At 44.2% G+C, this 17,313-nt stretch overlaps 1 long non-coding RNA gene across 1 annotated transcript; it reads left to right on the top strand.

Moving 5' to 3' along the window:
• The first annotated feature begins 9,424 nt into the window (after positions 1–9,424).
• On the top strand, positions 9,425–17,056 carry LOC144109505 (uncharacterized). The gene is made up of 4 exons (XR_013309611.1): positions 9,425–9,625; positions 13,885–13,920; positions 14,405–14,465; positions 16,884–17,056. It is a non-coding gene; the product is annotated as an uncharacterized LOC144109505 (long non-coding RNA).
• The last annotated feature ends 257 nt before the right edge of the window (positions 17,057–17,313 follow it).

The raw sequence follows: 17,313 nt of genomic DNA, 5'->3' as shown, positions 1-17,313 counted from the left end.
CATTCAACAACATGGTCCAGCATCATACCGCCTAGAAGATGGCAGACTATAGAATGCGTCTAAGCTGGCAAAAGTACCGAGACAAATTAATCGGGAAGAGGATGAACATTTTGATTTATTTCAATTACCTTTCCCCTAAGATTCTAAAAGTTATGCATAGGATCAAGGCTCGGCGGGCCCAGTGTTGGCTCGGCAGCCTCCTGATGCATCATCAATACCAAAGCCTTCAGAAGCTAGAACCCGCTTTCCCATTTTTTTCACGGCCACTGGCCGGACAATTCACGTCGTCCCACCTCTAGAGTGATGTGAGTGATGCACCTGTGAATGGGTGTGATGTGCCTTCTGAAACGAGCGCTCAGTGTTCAAGTGATCTTCCTGTGGGCAGGCAAGGTGTGCATCCTACCTTGCCTGCCCAGTGTTCAGTGCTGCCTGATGAAAGTGGACCAGCCCCAGCTGTTCCGCCTATGAACAAACGCCGACGGCAGCCTTCGGAACCTGGACTGAGGACGTCTCCTCAGGAATCCAGTTTGGTACCGGAGCGACCGAGAAGGAATGCTCGCAAGCCAGACTGGTTCAAGGACTATGTATCTCAGTAACTTGTTTTGGTAAAATGAGCTCTTGGGCGAGTTGGTTACTTGTCTTCGGCATAGTAGCAGCGCAAAAAAAAAAATATAAGCGTGACGCAGCCTATATATTCCATTTTGATAGCTTGGAATAAAATCAGTCGTGAGTGCAGCGTCTGTGCGTGTCTCTCGGTGTCTATTCTTCTCTTGTGTGTTTGTGTGTGTTTTTTGCGCTGCTACTATGCAGAAAACCTGTTTTGCACTCTCCCTTGCTTAAGAACGGGAGTTGCAGTGAGATTTCAATTCTTGGGTAATATAATTGAAACTTTCATTATGAAATGCAACAGGGTATTTTACATGCCTTTCAATGTCATTTCTCTCGTGTGTAGTTTTACTTCCCAGTAGCTATTGTACTGGAAGTGAATGATATTTCTGTGGTATTTTTCTGTGCATATTAGATTGATATTACGATGTGATATGAATGTTTGAATATTTATGATATTTATCTCACTGTGTTGTGAAGATTATTCAGTATAATATTATGAAATAGCATGTCTCAACAAGAGCATTCTTCTAAATTACATTCTAATACGATAAAAAAACAGCGCTCATGTGTTCAGAAATGTGTACTATTTTTCAGGCTACTATACATATATTTCCGTTTCTTCGTGCAGACTGATGCACTTAGTAGTGTTTCATGTCAGACATACAATGAAACAACGTATGATTATTTGAGTCCGAGCCGTGCGACTTCTTTCGAAAGTAACTTGCTGTTCTTTTGTATGTTTATCCGGTCTACTAGTATTGTCCGATGTTCATGTATGTGTACTGCGGTTGAGTAACGCTCGCCGATGTTCTATGGTCGTATTGTCCTTTAGTTTTCATTGAGTAGGATGTTTTTTTCCGGCCGATTAAAACTATCCGATGTTCTAAGGTAACTTCACAAAAACAGCAAGAATGTGCATTTTACAAGATATCATTTTGTTTGGTTGAAGGATTCACTGCTCATGGGGACGCCCATCGGCAGATTCCCTGGGGACGCTCACGGAATAGGCAATTCATCCAAACCTTAATGATATCACGTGAGCTCCTGTGTCTGACGTTACTATTAGCCTTCAGTGATGCTGCCATAGCAGCATTTGTTGAGCAGTCTTGAGAATTTAAGCTTGCCATGCATTTAGGACTCCTCATTATTTTCAAAACATAAGGGAGAAGATATATTTCGGATGATTGAATTCTCTATGAAATATTCATTATCCTGTTAGGATGTTTCAGAAATTCATTGCTTTGATGAAGTGCATTGTTTTTGTTGATCTGTTAAATATTCATTGTTTTTTTGTGGAGTGAAGTGTTCATTCATTGTTCTTATGGGACGAAGTATGAAATTGTTTTCCGATTCAAAGCTTACATAAAAGTAAGCTCATTTCTGTGTTCAGATATTTGTTCATGCTGTATATGTATAACTTCGTATTCAAATTTTTCCCCAATGTTTGCTTTTCCCCGAAGGGAGGGAGTATGTTGGGTCCTGGGTTTCAGTTTTGGTTTGGTTTGATTGGATCAGATTTCCTCTTGATAATGCTCATCTGTGCGTCGTTGTTGGCTTGGACTATCACGTGGTTGTTATCTATAAAAAGCCATCCCAGCATGAATAAAACGTCATTCGTCATGTTGTGCTGGGTCTCGACTGACTTCTTGCGGCCGTCCAGGACGACACCACAACTTCTATTAGAGCTTCCAATGGAAATAGCTATCCTTTCTTTTTATCTGTTATTTCGTTATCAATTTTCTTTCCACTGTGTGCACGTTTGGCAGTATGCAAAGACAGTTATTAGAAAATTATAAACAATAAAAATGCTGAACTGCAGTCTTTGTAGGTCGTGACGGGATCGTGTGACGATGTTATACCCGCAGCCTCAACGCTGTATAGCACTATTCTTGTGATAAAGCACATTTGCGTCCGGCTCCCGGCATAATGAAGGCAAAGGCAGACACTGCGTGCTAATTGAGAAAAAAAATCGAAAAGTACAGCAAATAAATATTAATTGCGCTGCAAGCTTTCAGACCTATTCGGTCAGAACTGGCAGCGGCAGATTTCGCTGGCAAAGGTTACTCTCCATTATGCATTAATTCATGCATGCGAATACAAATCTGCGCGTCGCGCCTACCGCATTCGTGCATTGTGTTGTCCCTTAAAGCACAAATGATTTTTAAAGAGAATTACATTACTAAGGATGCTGCGAAACAGGATAACCAAAATCATAGTGATGCCAAGAATTTTTCGAAAAAAAACAAATTAGGAAGCGGAAACCTGTCCTATCACAAGTGACAAAATTACGAACCACAATGCGACACGCACACAAGCATGCGGCACAAATAGGCGTTAAGCACGTTACAGGAAACTCGGCTGCAGGCCTTGCAGCCACTCACGACAAAAAAACGCTCCCATTCGCGACTCGCTGCGGGTTCGATGTCGCTTCTTCCACAGTGAACATATTGGAAATATCAGCGCACAAGGACATAGGACCTGAAGAAAGAGACACTGGACGAGCGCTGGTCTGAACTTTATCTATAAACTAAGCGACATACCGGACAACAACGAGAGAGTGGAGATTCTTTAATATCAATTCGCTTCCCTCGTGTGTTCCTATTATCTCGCCGTACAAGTTTGCTTTACTGTTCTCGAAGATGACAGCTGATAATTTTTTACCGCAAAGGACGCCCATTGACGTTCCTGATCTCCGCAGCCTCCTGCAGTACTGGTTTCATTGGTTGTTTTAATGGGATGTAACAGCCCAAAGCAACTCAGGCTATGAGGGACGCCGTAGAGGAGTGCTCCAGATAATTTCGACCGCCTGGGAATTCTTAACGTGCCCTGACATCGCACAGTGTCTGGATGACAGGCACGTATTCCGTCTTCCGAAGCTGCCTTCACAAGGAACTTGAAGAACTGTAGACACTTAACTTTTGGGTGCGTGTTTTCATCTTTGTAATGATGCGCAAAATCTTATTATACATAGATTACCATGCGGCATGCTCATAGGACCGCTGAATAATATACAATTAAATTTCTTTCTCACGCTATTTGCTATTGCCGTTTGCTAAGGTTCGTTTTGTTTTGTTTTTTATATCTTGGCCTGCTTGAGCCATCTTGACAATGGCATCCAATGTGGATTAATGCTCATGAAATCCTCTCATGAACACCGAGAACAATGCTGTAATGAGACAGCACCACTGAAGCCTGGCATCAGTCACCGTTTCCACAGCTTTGCTTGACCAGCTTGAAATGCTCACGGGGCAAGGGGAGCGGAGAAGCAGGGTGGGTTTGTAGGGACTTAAAACACAAATGAAGCGAGCCACTTTCCATGACCTGGCAAAAGATTCCGACTCGTAAGTCCATAAATAATTCCAATAGTAGTACAGCGATGCTGTTTCAACCAAGATTTTGAAATATATTGTATGTAAAACGGTTAGAAGCCGTCGCAGACTTTATACGATCCGACGCCCGATACAAGTGCACACTTCAGCACCCGATTCAAAATTTGCATTTTAAATGTTTTTTTTTTTTGCCCATACGAGCAAGCGCTGACATTTTGTTAGCTGATTTCGCATATTATTTTCTGTCTACCAAGAAGCTAGGACGAAGAATAAGCTGACAAAACCAGAAAGCAAGCGCTGGTTTTAGAGCGCCACGTTGGATTTCAAGAGCTCTCAATGGGTCATTCTGAGTAACAGCCCCACTTAAGGCACGAATTACCATCAAGACCCAGAGGGCTGGTGCCTGAGGGGTCAACGTGTGACAAACATTCGTATTTCTACGTACCGCGTCATAACGAGATAAGCGCGCGACCAGAAAGCAAGAGTGAAAACCCGCTCCATAAAGTTGGACTCCAACCTTTCATTGTAGACTAAATCAGCATCTGTGGTTCTAAAATCACGCGTACTAATGAACGAGGTGATTTTAATTTTCATTGGCCATGAACCCATTGCCTGATGAACCAACGTACTTTTCCTCAGAAAGGGCATTTATAGTTTCGTTTGGCGGCGCTACAGGCTTGTAGTTAAAGGCAGTGTGGAGCTTGTGGGTCCCCTTTTAAATCTCTTCACCCTATTCTGATAAATTTTTAATGGACGGTGCGCACTTATGCTCTGAGAACATAATCGAAATTGTAGTGTTTTATCCTGAGTCTGGACAGAAGTTGTTCACTTAACAATGACCTAATGTGTGTCAGTTTAATAATAATAATAATTGGCTTTTGGGGAAAGGAAATGGCGCAGTATCTGTCTCATATATCGTTGGACACCTGAACCATGCCGTATGGGAAGAGATAAGGGAGGGAGTGAAAGAAGAAAGGAGGAAATAGGTGCCGTAGTGGAGGGCTCCGGAATAATTTCGACCACCTGGGCAGTTTAGGAAAACTATCAATTTAAAAACACTCGCAATTTCTTCACTTTGTCGGCATGACTGACCGCAGAAAATCGCCCTGTACAATATATGGGAAAAGATTGCTGTTTTATGCCACCTTTTGGGAAATCACACCAAGCAAGTGCTTTTTTTCTGCTTTCACTGATGTTTAAAAACTTGACTTCTTGCTATAGCTGCCTAACAACTAACTAAGCATGATAAGTTTCTTAACAGGTTCCTCACAAAATTTCTATATCGAAAGAAGCTTTAAAATAATTTTTCTATGCAGTATAAAAATTATTAAAATAATTGATAGTTTCCCTAAATGTAAACTTCGCCCTAAAAATACCAATTTATAAAAACTTCAAATATTTGGGCAGCGGCAATTTTGTTTGACAGGCTTTTTTTCTCCGTTAAAGGATCTTTCAGCATACACAGGAATGTATTCTGCGATACGGCGCTTCTGGATACGAATTTCTTGCAGTTTTTCTCTAATTTTCTGCTCTTGTAATCTGTAGCTACTTATTTTTCCTCTCCAAAATTTGCAGAAATATGCTTAAAAGTAAAGTTAGCGGCGTATGCAGCAATAAAAGCAGTTTATCATGGATAATAAAGGCCGAAAATTCGTCTTAAAAGCTCGCGCGATGTGTACACGCTAATCAAGCTCTTATAGTTTCGTTTGGCCTGCCAGTTACTACGCTCCGTGCGAGGATTCTATCATTTTTCCTTCCAGTTTCAATTCGCCTCAGCTGCAACCCAAACAAAACTCCCCAACAGGTCAAAAAAGGCATAACCAAAACAGCGATATGTCCGGCTTCCACTGTGTCCCGCTTTGGAAGCGGCGTTTGTGGGCACTGCCGCCGGCCCCTTGCGCGCCAACTACAGGGGAAAAATCATTTCCTACATTTCTATTGCTGATATCGACTTGGAACTTAAGAAATACGTCCTTTATTAGTTTAAACACTTTGTATTGTCGGGGCTTTTTTTTTATCAAATTCATAGTTTTCTCTCCAATCATCCCTAAAGTGAAATATTCCTGTTCTTGCACTGTTGTAACAAAGTAGTTGTAACAAAGACTTGGCCCGCGGATTATATGACGTCACGCATGCACTCGTTTAGCAAAACGTTTAGTGCCAGTTTGGGATGGCATTCATGAATCGAAGTGTATTACGTCATATCACGTGCTTCACCTCTTTGCGTCTCATCCTGGCTTTATCCTTCAGACTAGTGTGACGAGACATATATCGGGTGCTCTGCAAGCATTTTCAAAAATGCTGAAAAACTGACTTTTTTTATAAATAACTAAAACTACAGGCTCATGCGGGTTTAACGTCCCATAGCGACACAGGATATGAGGAACGCTGTAGTGGAGGTCTCCGGAATAATTTCGACCCCCCGGGGTTCTTTAAAGTGCACTGAGATCGCAGAGTACACGGACCTCTAAGCATTTCGTCTCCATCAGAACGCGACCGCCGCAGCAGGGGTCGAACCCGCGTCTTTCGGGTCAGCAGCCGAGCGCCATAACCAATGAGACACCTTGGCGGCAAGAGAACTTTAACTGGAGGAAGATGTTAGTTGCGGAGGACGGCAGTAATTGTGAGAAGCATAATTAGCTGAAACAATAACTAACATTGAAATTACCGAACCTTATAGTCAATGGCGAATTTGTAGCCACAGAATACAGGATGCCGTATTCGTTTTTAATACTAAGAAAAAGGTTTCTATTGCATCTTAAAGCTAATAATAATTGGTTTTTTTGGGGGGAAATGAAATGGCGCAGTATCTGTCTCATATATCGGTGGACACCTGAACCGCGCCGTAAGGGAAGGAATAAAGGAGGGAGTGAAAGAACAAAGCAAGAGAGAGGTGCCGCAGTGGAGGGCTCCGGAATAATTTCGACCACCTGGGGATCTTTAGCGTGCACTGGCATCGCATAGCACACGGGCGCCTTAGCGTTTTTCCTCCATAAAAACGCAGCCGCCGCGGTCGGGTTCGAACCCGGGAACTCCGGATCAGTAGCTCGAGTTTTTCTTTTTCACACCAAACCGAAACTCAACGCATGTGAGCTTCGGAAGTCTAGTGACAACGCACTGTCCTTAGTGGCATAATGCAGTGATCTCTATGGCCAATTTGAAGTGCTCTATTTCTCCTGTGCAGGAAGCATCGACCCTCAGTTTAGACCGCGACCAGCGTTATGTTTTGCCTGTTCGCTCGGCGTAAGAAAAACGCTGTAGTCATCGCCGAATACGCGGCCGTCGATTACGAGAGCCCTCATGGCCGCTTGCGTAGCGCTCTGCTTCTGCAATTACCCACAGAAGCAGACTTTTTGCTTTCTTTCGCAACGCTCTAGATTGGTAAATGAATAAAATCTTCCATCTGCGACAGCGTGCGAATTTCTGTTTAGCGTTTCCGCGGTTTCTTTACATAAATTATGTAGTTTCTCTGAAGCGTTTACTTCTATAGGGCAGCATAGAGTGTGGATGTCAGCTTCGCATCCATTTTCAAGCCCACATAAGCAAGCATAAGGTCTATTTCCTCATCAACGAAGTACTGGAGCTGCGCAAGCGCAGTCATACAATATTCACGCTGAGGCGTTGAAGTTTTGGTTCCTGCATTGGCGAGGCGTGACATTTGCGTACACTTAAGTGATTTGACGCTGCAATGGCCGGGTCGCACGACCAAAAGAAGCGCCTCAAAAGCAACCATCAACACTTTTGTAAAAGTAGCGCTATAAACCACAAAAACAGCTGCCTAATAGCCTAATAGCCCTCCTTGCTTCGGAGACGAACCTTGGTTGCTTTATGCTCTTCCTAACACGCAAGACTATACATGAACAGCCACTAAATCCGGTGACTAGAACAACGCACGACGAAGCCTCCGATCTAGCCCGTCTGATAGCTGCATCAAAAAAAAAAGGGGGGGGGGGTAGAAGGAAAGAAAACTGCATATAGCTGCTATCAGGGCTCTCAGAATCGGCGGCCACTCAGTTGGCAATGACTAGCCTTTTCTTGGGCCGAGCGACGAATCAAAAGATAACGCCGCGATAAAGTATAGGCTGAGCGTCGACGCTCTATAGTCGGGGAAATAACAGCACATGTTTCAAATTGGCCGCCGCAGTCGTTGAAACACCTCAGGAGCAGATGTTGCGTTTCCAACAGACTTCCAGCGCTCCTCGTGCTCTGAATTTAGATTTGGTGCGGAAAAAAATTACGTGATTTTCTCGCTTTACGGGGTTTAAAAAAAACTTTTTCTGTTTTAAAAACGAGTACGGCATCGTCATTTCCATGGCTACAAATTTACCATGGGAAATAGCCGTCAAACTTAGTGAATTTAAAGTTACTTAGTAAATTTTAGTTATTATTTAGCTTATTAGCACGTTTTTCACAATTACTAACGTCCGCCGCAGCGGAGAGTTTCCTCTTGTACAGGTTTTCTTTTTTTCTCAAAAAGTCTATTTTCCTTATTTTTTTTAAGTGTTCGCTGAAACAACCGCTCTACGAACTAGATACTGGCACTGCTCAAGGGCAGTTTCAGATATTGGTTGCAAAACTAACACGAGACTTTTGAACATTTCCCACAAGTCAATCGCCATCGCGAGCACCAAACCTTCAATAGATGTCCAGCGCACTATGGAAGTGAAGTCCCTGGGCAGTGCACCATCTATATTAGTGGCCATTGACGGAACATCAGTAGGGTGATTTACTTACTTCATGCACTTCTCGCACCTGACATTCTAGAGACACGTCGGATACGCACCAGGGATATGGCTATTTTTTCTTGGAAATCACTGACAATGCTCATCTTAACATATACATTTTACAAGCTTTCATTGGCCTTCAAGAGCCACACTTTAGCCGCTAATCAAGAAACGATGATAACAATGTTATGTGGGTTTTTTTTTTCAATTCCAATGTCAAGGCTCATTGAAACACTGCTACTGGCAGCATCTACGGCCAGTTGTAGAATGCGGGGCGAGTTCGATATGAAGAGCGCATTTTCAAAGGTGTTGTAAACGATTTCCTTGCAGAGCATCCTATACGTATCACGTAGACAGCTGCCTTTTTTTTCTTGATCACTTATTTCCTTTCAATATGGCGACCCATCCGAGCATTTATTATATTCAATGCTGAAAAATGCGCGCCAGTCTGGAAGAATATTTCCTGTTCCGAACGCAATCATAGAAAATCACGTCAAGCGCTTCTCCGGAAAACTTCCCAAGTACTGACGAAACTGGTTTTAGGTTGCGTTTTATGCTAATCTGAAAGAATAATTTAGTGAGGACAGCTGTGTATTCGGAGAATAAAAACGAGAGTAGGGGCAGAGCCTTGCTTGTCATCGATCACAGGGTATACATAATAATTAGGGTATCGTAAAATTCGTTCGAAACGTGTTGCTTCTTTCGTTTATTATTGTGTTTTCTTGCTAAAAACATGCGCATTAGCCCAGAACATTAAGTCATTACCCAATGACAGAATAGCTACATCGCAACAGAACGGTGGTAAGTGAGGACTTCTGTATAAATATCGTGGTCATAACCACAGCCATGAAACGTTCTCTCTCCTAATCAGAACTTTTCATAGCCAGTAGAGGGGCGACCTCTTGAGATGAAGTCGACAGTTCTGTTCCTGTGTGTTCTTATAGCATTGACTGCGGTATCAAAGTAAGTCTCAACTGTTTTCATTTCGCATCCAAGGTGTACTTCGAATACCAACCTATAGAATTAGCTTTAACGCAGAGTAGACTTTCAATAGAAATAATACCATTCTTTATTTATTTCCAACATTGCAGGTGTTTCTATATCATTATTGCGTGTTAGAAATTTCCCGAATGCAGCATACCTTGCAATATCAAGCCACTTATAGCTATGGGCGCAGGTAAAGAGTGAACGCATGAGTGTTTATTTATTTTTGTTGACGCGTTCAGTTTTCCATAGTCCATCATATAGGTATGGCTTTACTCTAACACAAACAGCTCCAGAATATGAGACATTGCTGCGCAATACCTTATTACACCCGCATCTCATCTTGGTGGGTTTAAACTTTGACTTCAAGGCTTTGAGACATATCTAGCAGTATACCGATTCGTCCAACAACGCTTTAAGACGACTGTCGTATGCACAACCCTCGAGGAGCGGTTTCACCCCACTTTGTACCAGTCATGAATCTCCATTCCTTGAACACAACTAGCTGTTTACCATTATATGAAACCCAGTAGATTGGAAATTTGTGCACATTGAACGAATCAATGAACGAAAGCTTCCTCCCCTCCCCCACGCATTTCGCATCACACCTTTCGTTCCTTTGACCCCCTCCTCCCCTCCATACTTAAAGACGCTAGCTACTGCCCTCAGTCACCCCCGATGAAGGAGCCGAGTGGGCTTCGAAACGTTGGGTTAAAATTAGTTTTTTGGTTGGAGATGTGCAGTTTATTTTAAGTCTTCAAACCCAACCAGCCGGGCAAATCTGTCAAAATGTCTAGTTTTCAGAACGGAGGGAGAACACAGACACGAATCTAAACGAAGTTTTGCGAAACTTTCAGCCACCCCCCGGTGCATACGTGCTATCCTACCGCCGCAGCGGCGCATGCATCAATAACAGCCCCTATAGAACGCGCTATCCCGGTTACTGCGCATTCGCGGGCCGCGCGGCTCACCGCAGCAACCACGTTAGCCGAGAGAGTGCGGCAGCCAAAGTAACTCTTCCCTCCTTTACCACGATGTTATCTGGTATTCAGTGCATAGAAGTGCACAGAAAACGTAACTTGTTCATTTACCAGTTAGCGTCCAAAGCGTGTGTCAGTAACAACAGAATTACTGAAAACAGGTATAAGTTCGTACGCAGCTAAGCCTAAGGCGGAAAGCAAAAAAATTTCAAAAAGACACCGCACGCTTAGGAAAGGCAAACAACTTTCGCTGATTAATTTTCGTTCTGTTTTTGTTACCTTGCATTCGTTCATTGTGCGTGGTGAATAATAATAATAATTGGTTTTCGGGGAAAGGAAATGGCGCAGTGTCTGTCTCATATATCGTTGGACACCTGAACCGCGCCGTAAGGGTAGGGATAAAGGAAGGAGTGAAAGAAGAAAGGAAGAAAGAGGTGCCGTAGTGGAGGGCTCCGGAATAATTTCGACCACCTGGGGATCTTTAACGTGCACACGGGCGTCTTAGCGTTTTGCCTCCATAAAACGCCGCTGCCGCGGAACCCGACCGCGGCGGCTGCGTTTTTATGGAGGAAAAACGCTAAGGCGCCCGCGTGAAAATCGGTTTTCAGAAAAATAAAAGCGCTGTATGCGCCGGGAGAGAAAAGAGCCGCGTATTCCAAAGAAAAGAGCGTCAGCACGCGCTTCTCGGCCGAGCCGTAGGCCCTAGAGACCGGTATACTGGAGTTCGGGCCCTACACACCTAGAAATGCAGAGAAAGCAGAGTGCGGTCAACTAAGAAATGCGGCTCCAGAGCAGCTACCACCATCTAAGATGCGCTCTATAATGCGGTACGCCTTTCCCACAACGCTTTTTCTGCCTATATCTACTCTCTACGACGGTACCGACTGTCAGTATTATAATCAGGTTAAAGGAAGGAACGCGCGCATTTTTTTTCTTTTAATTTCGACGCAGTTATAACGCGGCCGCCGAATGGCGCACCCACTAAGCCATCGCAGCGGGCTGGGGGGAACTAAGGGCAAAATATAAACATTAAGTAAAAGAAATTCGCAGTGGTTTAGCTCTGATTAAACCTGGAGTGACGCGATAGCTACATCTGCCTGGTTACGCTTAGGTTCGGCTTGAAAGTGAAGACACATTGTTTTTGCACACGTAGTAGTCACGTAAAGGCTTGAACTTTATGTCAACGTTCATCCTCTGGTTAAATTCACTCTCTCCCCCTCTCCTCCTCTCCACTCCCCCGTTCTTCAACTTAATAATAATTGGATTTTGGGGAAAGGAAATGGCGCAGTATCTGTCTCGTATATCGTTGGACACCTGAACCGCGCCGTATGGGAAGGGATAAAGGAGGGCGTGAAAGAAGAAAGGAGGAATAGGTGCCGTAGTGGAGGGCTCCGGAATAATTTCGACCACCTGGGGATCTTTAACGTGCACTGACATCGCACAGCACACGGGCGCCTTAGCGTTTTTCCTCCATAAAGACGCAGCCGCCGCGGTTGGGTTCGAACCCAGGAACTCCGGATCAGTAGTCGAGCGTCCTAACCACTGAGCCACCGCGGCGGGGCCCCGTTCTTCAACTTCGTTCTTCCTCTGGTTAAATTCACTCTCTCCTCCTCCGAACCCCGTGACCATCCACGGCGCCGCCACGGAGCTCAAGGGCGGCCACGCTGAAGGCTCGCATAATGCAGCTCTCGCTACAAAAACATGTGGCTACAACTCACAATGAAGAACGTTTAACCCTGCTTTGGAAAACAAAACACGCACAAGGGGGAAAAAATCTAGGCAGAAGTGCACAGGAGTAAAGGCTACTAAGAACTGATATAGAGCCTGTATCCGTAAGGATCGCGTATCTTCAAGGAACGGAATTTAGACGAAGCGGAGCAGCACGAGGAGAAGCAGAAAAATGAACCAAGATCTAGAACCAGAAAATCGAAAACTCGTTCTGTGTTAGGATCCAGTGCTGCACGCGCTGATCTATTTTCAAAGAGTGTTTGAGATCGAGACTCGGGGTACAAATGCCAATTTCGACGTGTATGACACAATGATCTTCAATGCCTCACAAGGTCAAACCGAACTTGTTGTATGCATAAAACTTACATTAGATCGATGCTTGAATATGGATGTACTTTATGGGTCCCACCTGCGAATCCTGATAGAAACAAGCTGGAAACAGTCCAAAACTTAGCGGCCCGTTATTTGTCTGGCAAGTACGACTGAGAAGTCAGCATAAAGAACGCAAAACACGAACTTAAACTGGAGCCTCTAGTGAAGTGCATTAAAAAATTTAGATTGAAACTGTTCCATAATATTTATCCAAATGAAGTTGGTATTCAATGCGAAAATTTATTTTGCCGCCATTTTATAGGTCTGAACGCGCCGACCACGAACGGAAATTTAGAGATTACAAATGTAAAAATGAGATGTTTGAAACTTCATTCTTTCCGAAGACCGCGCGATTGGAATGATATCTCATCGCTGGAAATATTACAACTAATGAAACCTTTGCTTCAAATTTGTGATGATTCTTGCTTTCATTGTTACTCATGGGCATTGTATTTTATTTTCTTGCTGTACTTTTTAATCCCCCCACCCCCGCTCTAACGCGAGACAATGGCGCTGTGGGTAAATAAACTTCGTGATGGTATGGTCAAGCTATGCGGAGGAGGAGGCGGAGGACAAGAACTTTAAAACTTTAATGAAACAGGAGAGGTCCAAGCTATGGGGGTATGACCACGTGATGATATGACTATAACCCCTGGATACCTTACCTTGACCTTTTACCTTGACCATGACATTTGATTTGAGACAGTGGAGACCATGTTTAACAGAGCTTCCGCTCGAACAGCTAGCTGCAAGACACATTAAACCCCAGCCATTTTTATTTTCTCTTTTTTCTTAAGGCCACTGACGGGCCGTTGGCGCTATTGTTTTCGGAAGCTTCTATACTCGCATACATTTCAATAATTTCTCGTTCTTTCTTGGTTCTGTGCCTGCAAATGGTCTTATGGTGCCCAAGAAGTTTGTCGCTTGGGCGACTTGGCGCAGAGAGTTGCAACATTTTTTATAGAATTCAATGCCACCATTGATTGAAGCACCTGCTTATTCGTCCGACGTAAGCTTTTTTTTTTAGCTCTACGGAATCTCGTAAGCGACGTTGCGGTAGCAGTCCACAAACTTATGTGCGTGTTTCATGGCGGAGCCAGGTATCTTCGTTCTCTTTTTTTATTTTCGAACTCACGCCTCCCGTTCACTATTTTTCAGAGCCCAGCCAGGTCGATTTACGACGAAATCACCATGGTAATGTTCTATTTTATGGAAGTTTATTCAGTGCGACCGATTGTGCATGTACTGCAGAAATACTGGACTTCTTATTGCCTCAGTTGGTCCTGATTTGCCCCATAAGTATCTGCTCTGAATTATGTGAGCATTTTTTTTTCTGCGCTTGATTCATAAATTTCAGCAATTCTAGTCTTAGCATTGCCTTTATTGTTTTATTGCAGCTTTATATCCTGATACATCAGGTGGTGCTCTATCCAGAAAGCTTCTTTGCCGTGCGAACTTGCGAAGTCAGTCACACACAGGAAGAGTGAAAGCACAGAATAGTATTACTTAGAACATTTTTATATTTAACACAGACGCAGCTGGGTGAAAGTTAAGGGGCACTGCAGCCTGTTTAGCTTAGTTGCAAGATTCTAAAATATATTTTGTTACAATGATAAAAAACATTGCGTGCCACATGAGAAATTTAAGAGTGACTCTCACTGAAGCCTTTTATTTTCAGGTTACAGCCTGAAAATTGGCAATGGCGTAACGGGCGACGCCATCCCTTTTGTCGTCCTGAGGTGAACACCGTCCGTAGACGTTTCTTTGGTGAAGGGATGCACGAAGCAGTAGTGCAAACTGCTAGCCACAGTGAAATCACGACCAGGAGAGAAAATATGCAGTAAAGATGGTTTAAGTAAAAGAGGCCGAAGCTTCGAAATGTTGGCGGGAGGCCATAATAACAAATTTTAAGGGAAGCGTTGAATGTTTCAGAGTGTTTGTCGGAGAAATTGGAACACTTGCGCGAGGTGACACCGCGGATTGGTATCGATCTGAGCACAGTGCCGGAAGCATATTGACAGCGCATCGGTTTCAAGAAATCAGTGTCCAATGCGCATAAAAAAAATTGGCTGACGATTACGCCTTTAGGTAACGCGATTTTTGAGCGCAGCTGCTGCTGTATTTGAAACATATGCGACAACGTACAAAACACGCAGTGCCAAACGGACGCGGCTCCGAGTTTCGGTTTGGGCAGTATACCACGGACCGTCACACCTGAGACGTTGAACGGACGACAGCATGCTACACTGGCGACATCTTGGGGCGCCGCATAGTCCGTCTTCTGGCTGCCGCCGTACCCTCCTCCTCCACTTCCTCCTCGTGAACTCTTCGCAACCGCCATACTTATACTTTCCGGAGCGCACGGCGTTAATTCTCTTTCATCCTCCGCTGTACAATACGCACGTAGCCGTTATAAGTCAGCCAACTAGGGAGGGCTGGGAGTCGTCCATGTCCAAATCGGACCTGGAGGCCCAGCGGGCCCTGGACCAGAGAGCACGCCCTGCAGCGGCGGCCAATGGCGTCCCGGAATAGGGACTGCCACCCATCGCAACTACCATACCCACCTCCCATTCAGCGAGGGGGACAGAGGAGGGGGAAGGTACGGAGACAGCGTGAGGGAAGGTTACAAGGCGGCGACCCACGGCGCCAGAGAAGCGTGCGCCGTCGTCTTCTCGCTGATGGCGTCATCGGTAAGTAATGCGTCGCTTGCCAGATATGGTACCAGGGTAGCGCAGGCTGTAAGTGCGCTGGCCGTTCGCTCGAGGCATGGTGTTAGAATACGTTGGCTTGAGGCAAGGCTCATAGGCGGCGGAGCGCTGTGCGTGCGGCCCAAGTCGAAAGCCAGAACCGCCTTCGTTCGGCAATGCGTGTTCTACGCGGTTGCCTACGGTCAGAGCACCGCAGATGCTGCTGTCAAAAGTTGCACTACCGAGAATATTAATCGGCTCCTAACTTTTTCGACAAGAAATAAATCATTTCAATACGTTATATGGACACTGGAAGGTGTAGCTGCAACTCCTTGAGGTTGTTTAAATAACCACTGACAAAGGGATCAACGCGCATACACGAATCCCCGCGAGGGCCTCCGTGCATGCATTTTAGATGGAGAGCCTGAGCAGGAGCACCGAGAGAAAGGAAAGGAAAGGAAATAGGCGTTAAATGTAAAAGAAAGTGCAATAACGGAAATAGTGAAGTCCTCAACAAGGTCCACGTAAGTACACAATGATGAAACACCTCCAATAAAGTGTTTGAATATAACTACGGTTGCACACAAAGCATGAAGAAATTATACGTTAAACTCTAAACCTGGCCTCTTTCAGGAACAGATGATTCACTGGTATAGTTATGAATGATGGATATAGCTAACTAGACGCTCTAAAGACGGGGGCGTTGAATGACTGATAGGTGGTGGTAGTGGTTTTATTAAAAATAATAGTAAAAAGGAAGGAAAAGATTTTTGCTAGCCCCGGCATCTGCCATCGATACTGAAGCACATGAGCTGGGGCAGCGGAAATAAAGGATAGCAGGCAGAATGGAGAAATGAAAGAGGTGAGGGGACAGGAAGAGAGGACAGGAAGGACAGGAGCAGAGGACAGGAGAGACAGGAAGTGAGGGCCCTGCATCCGTAAAGTGCAATATTGCCGGCGAAGAATTAAACTTAGAGCTAGAGCAGTTTTGGACGGGAAGCAACTCTTTTTGGACGGGAAGCAACTCTAAAAGGGTAAATGGACCTATGTGTGAAAAATAAGCCTTATTTTTCTTACTTGCACGCTTTGTCATTTGTCTATTCCTTGAGCTCCCCCGCGACGATGACGCGCTGGTTTTTGGCTTTCTTTCAGAAATTAATCCTTAAAAATGATAATATTATTCCATCAGAGGAAGGCAGTTTGCGCGAGTGAAAGAAAATTTGACTCGGCTCGTATGACAGCGCTTCCAAGAAGTGATTTTTTTACCCTTACATTAACGCACACATCCTTACATCGCCGACTAATAGCAGAACGAAAGCATGACTTGGAAGCCACAAAACAGATGTTTCAAATAATAATCTTTTTCATGACTTCCTCAACAGAAACCTGTAGAGAAAAATATTATTTTTACATTTTTATACGCTAGTGGTACGTACATATATATTTGAATCGTTTTTTTATTTCGTTTAGTGCCGTCTTGGGAGGCAACCAGGTGACCCTTGTGGTCCAGACTGTGCGTGCGTGCTGCCCGTCCGTGGGCAAGCTTCAGGCCGGCTTGCCTGCATATGGTCCCCAGCCCGCGGATAGCTACTCACCCAACGGCGCGGTACTAAACATAGCCAATAAAGTCAATGTTCAACCATGTATTTGTGCACAGTTGTATTGAACTTTTCACAAACGAAAACTCTTAATCAATCCTGCCTTAGAAATGTGCCCAAATATGGAAATAAACATCTATTCTATTCTATTCTGTTCTACTTCACAAGTGTGTATTCATGGTCACTTAATGAGAAAAAGCACATAAAACCATTTCTTTTATTGAAACTTTCGCTGAGTAGTAGTAGTATTATTAGTAGTAGTAATATTAGTAGTAGTAATATTAGTAGTAGTATTATTATTA

Source organism: Amblyomma americanum, chromosome 11 (genome assembly GCF_052857255.1).
Source record: "Amblyomma americanum isolate KBUSLIRL-KWMA chromosome 11, ASM5285725v1, whole genome shotgun sequence".
In the NCBI taxonomy this organism is placed as follows: domain Eukaryota; kingdom Metazoa; phylum Arthropoda; class Arachnida; order Ixodida; family Ixodidae; genus Amblyomma; species Amblyomma americanum.
This window is presented reverse-complemented; position numbering and strand designations above follow the sequence as displayed.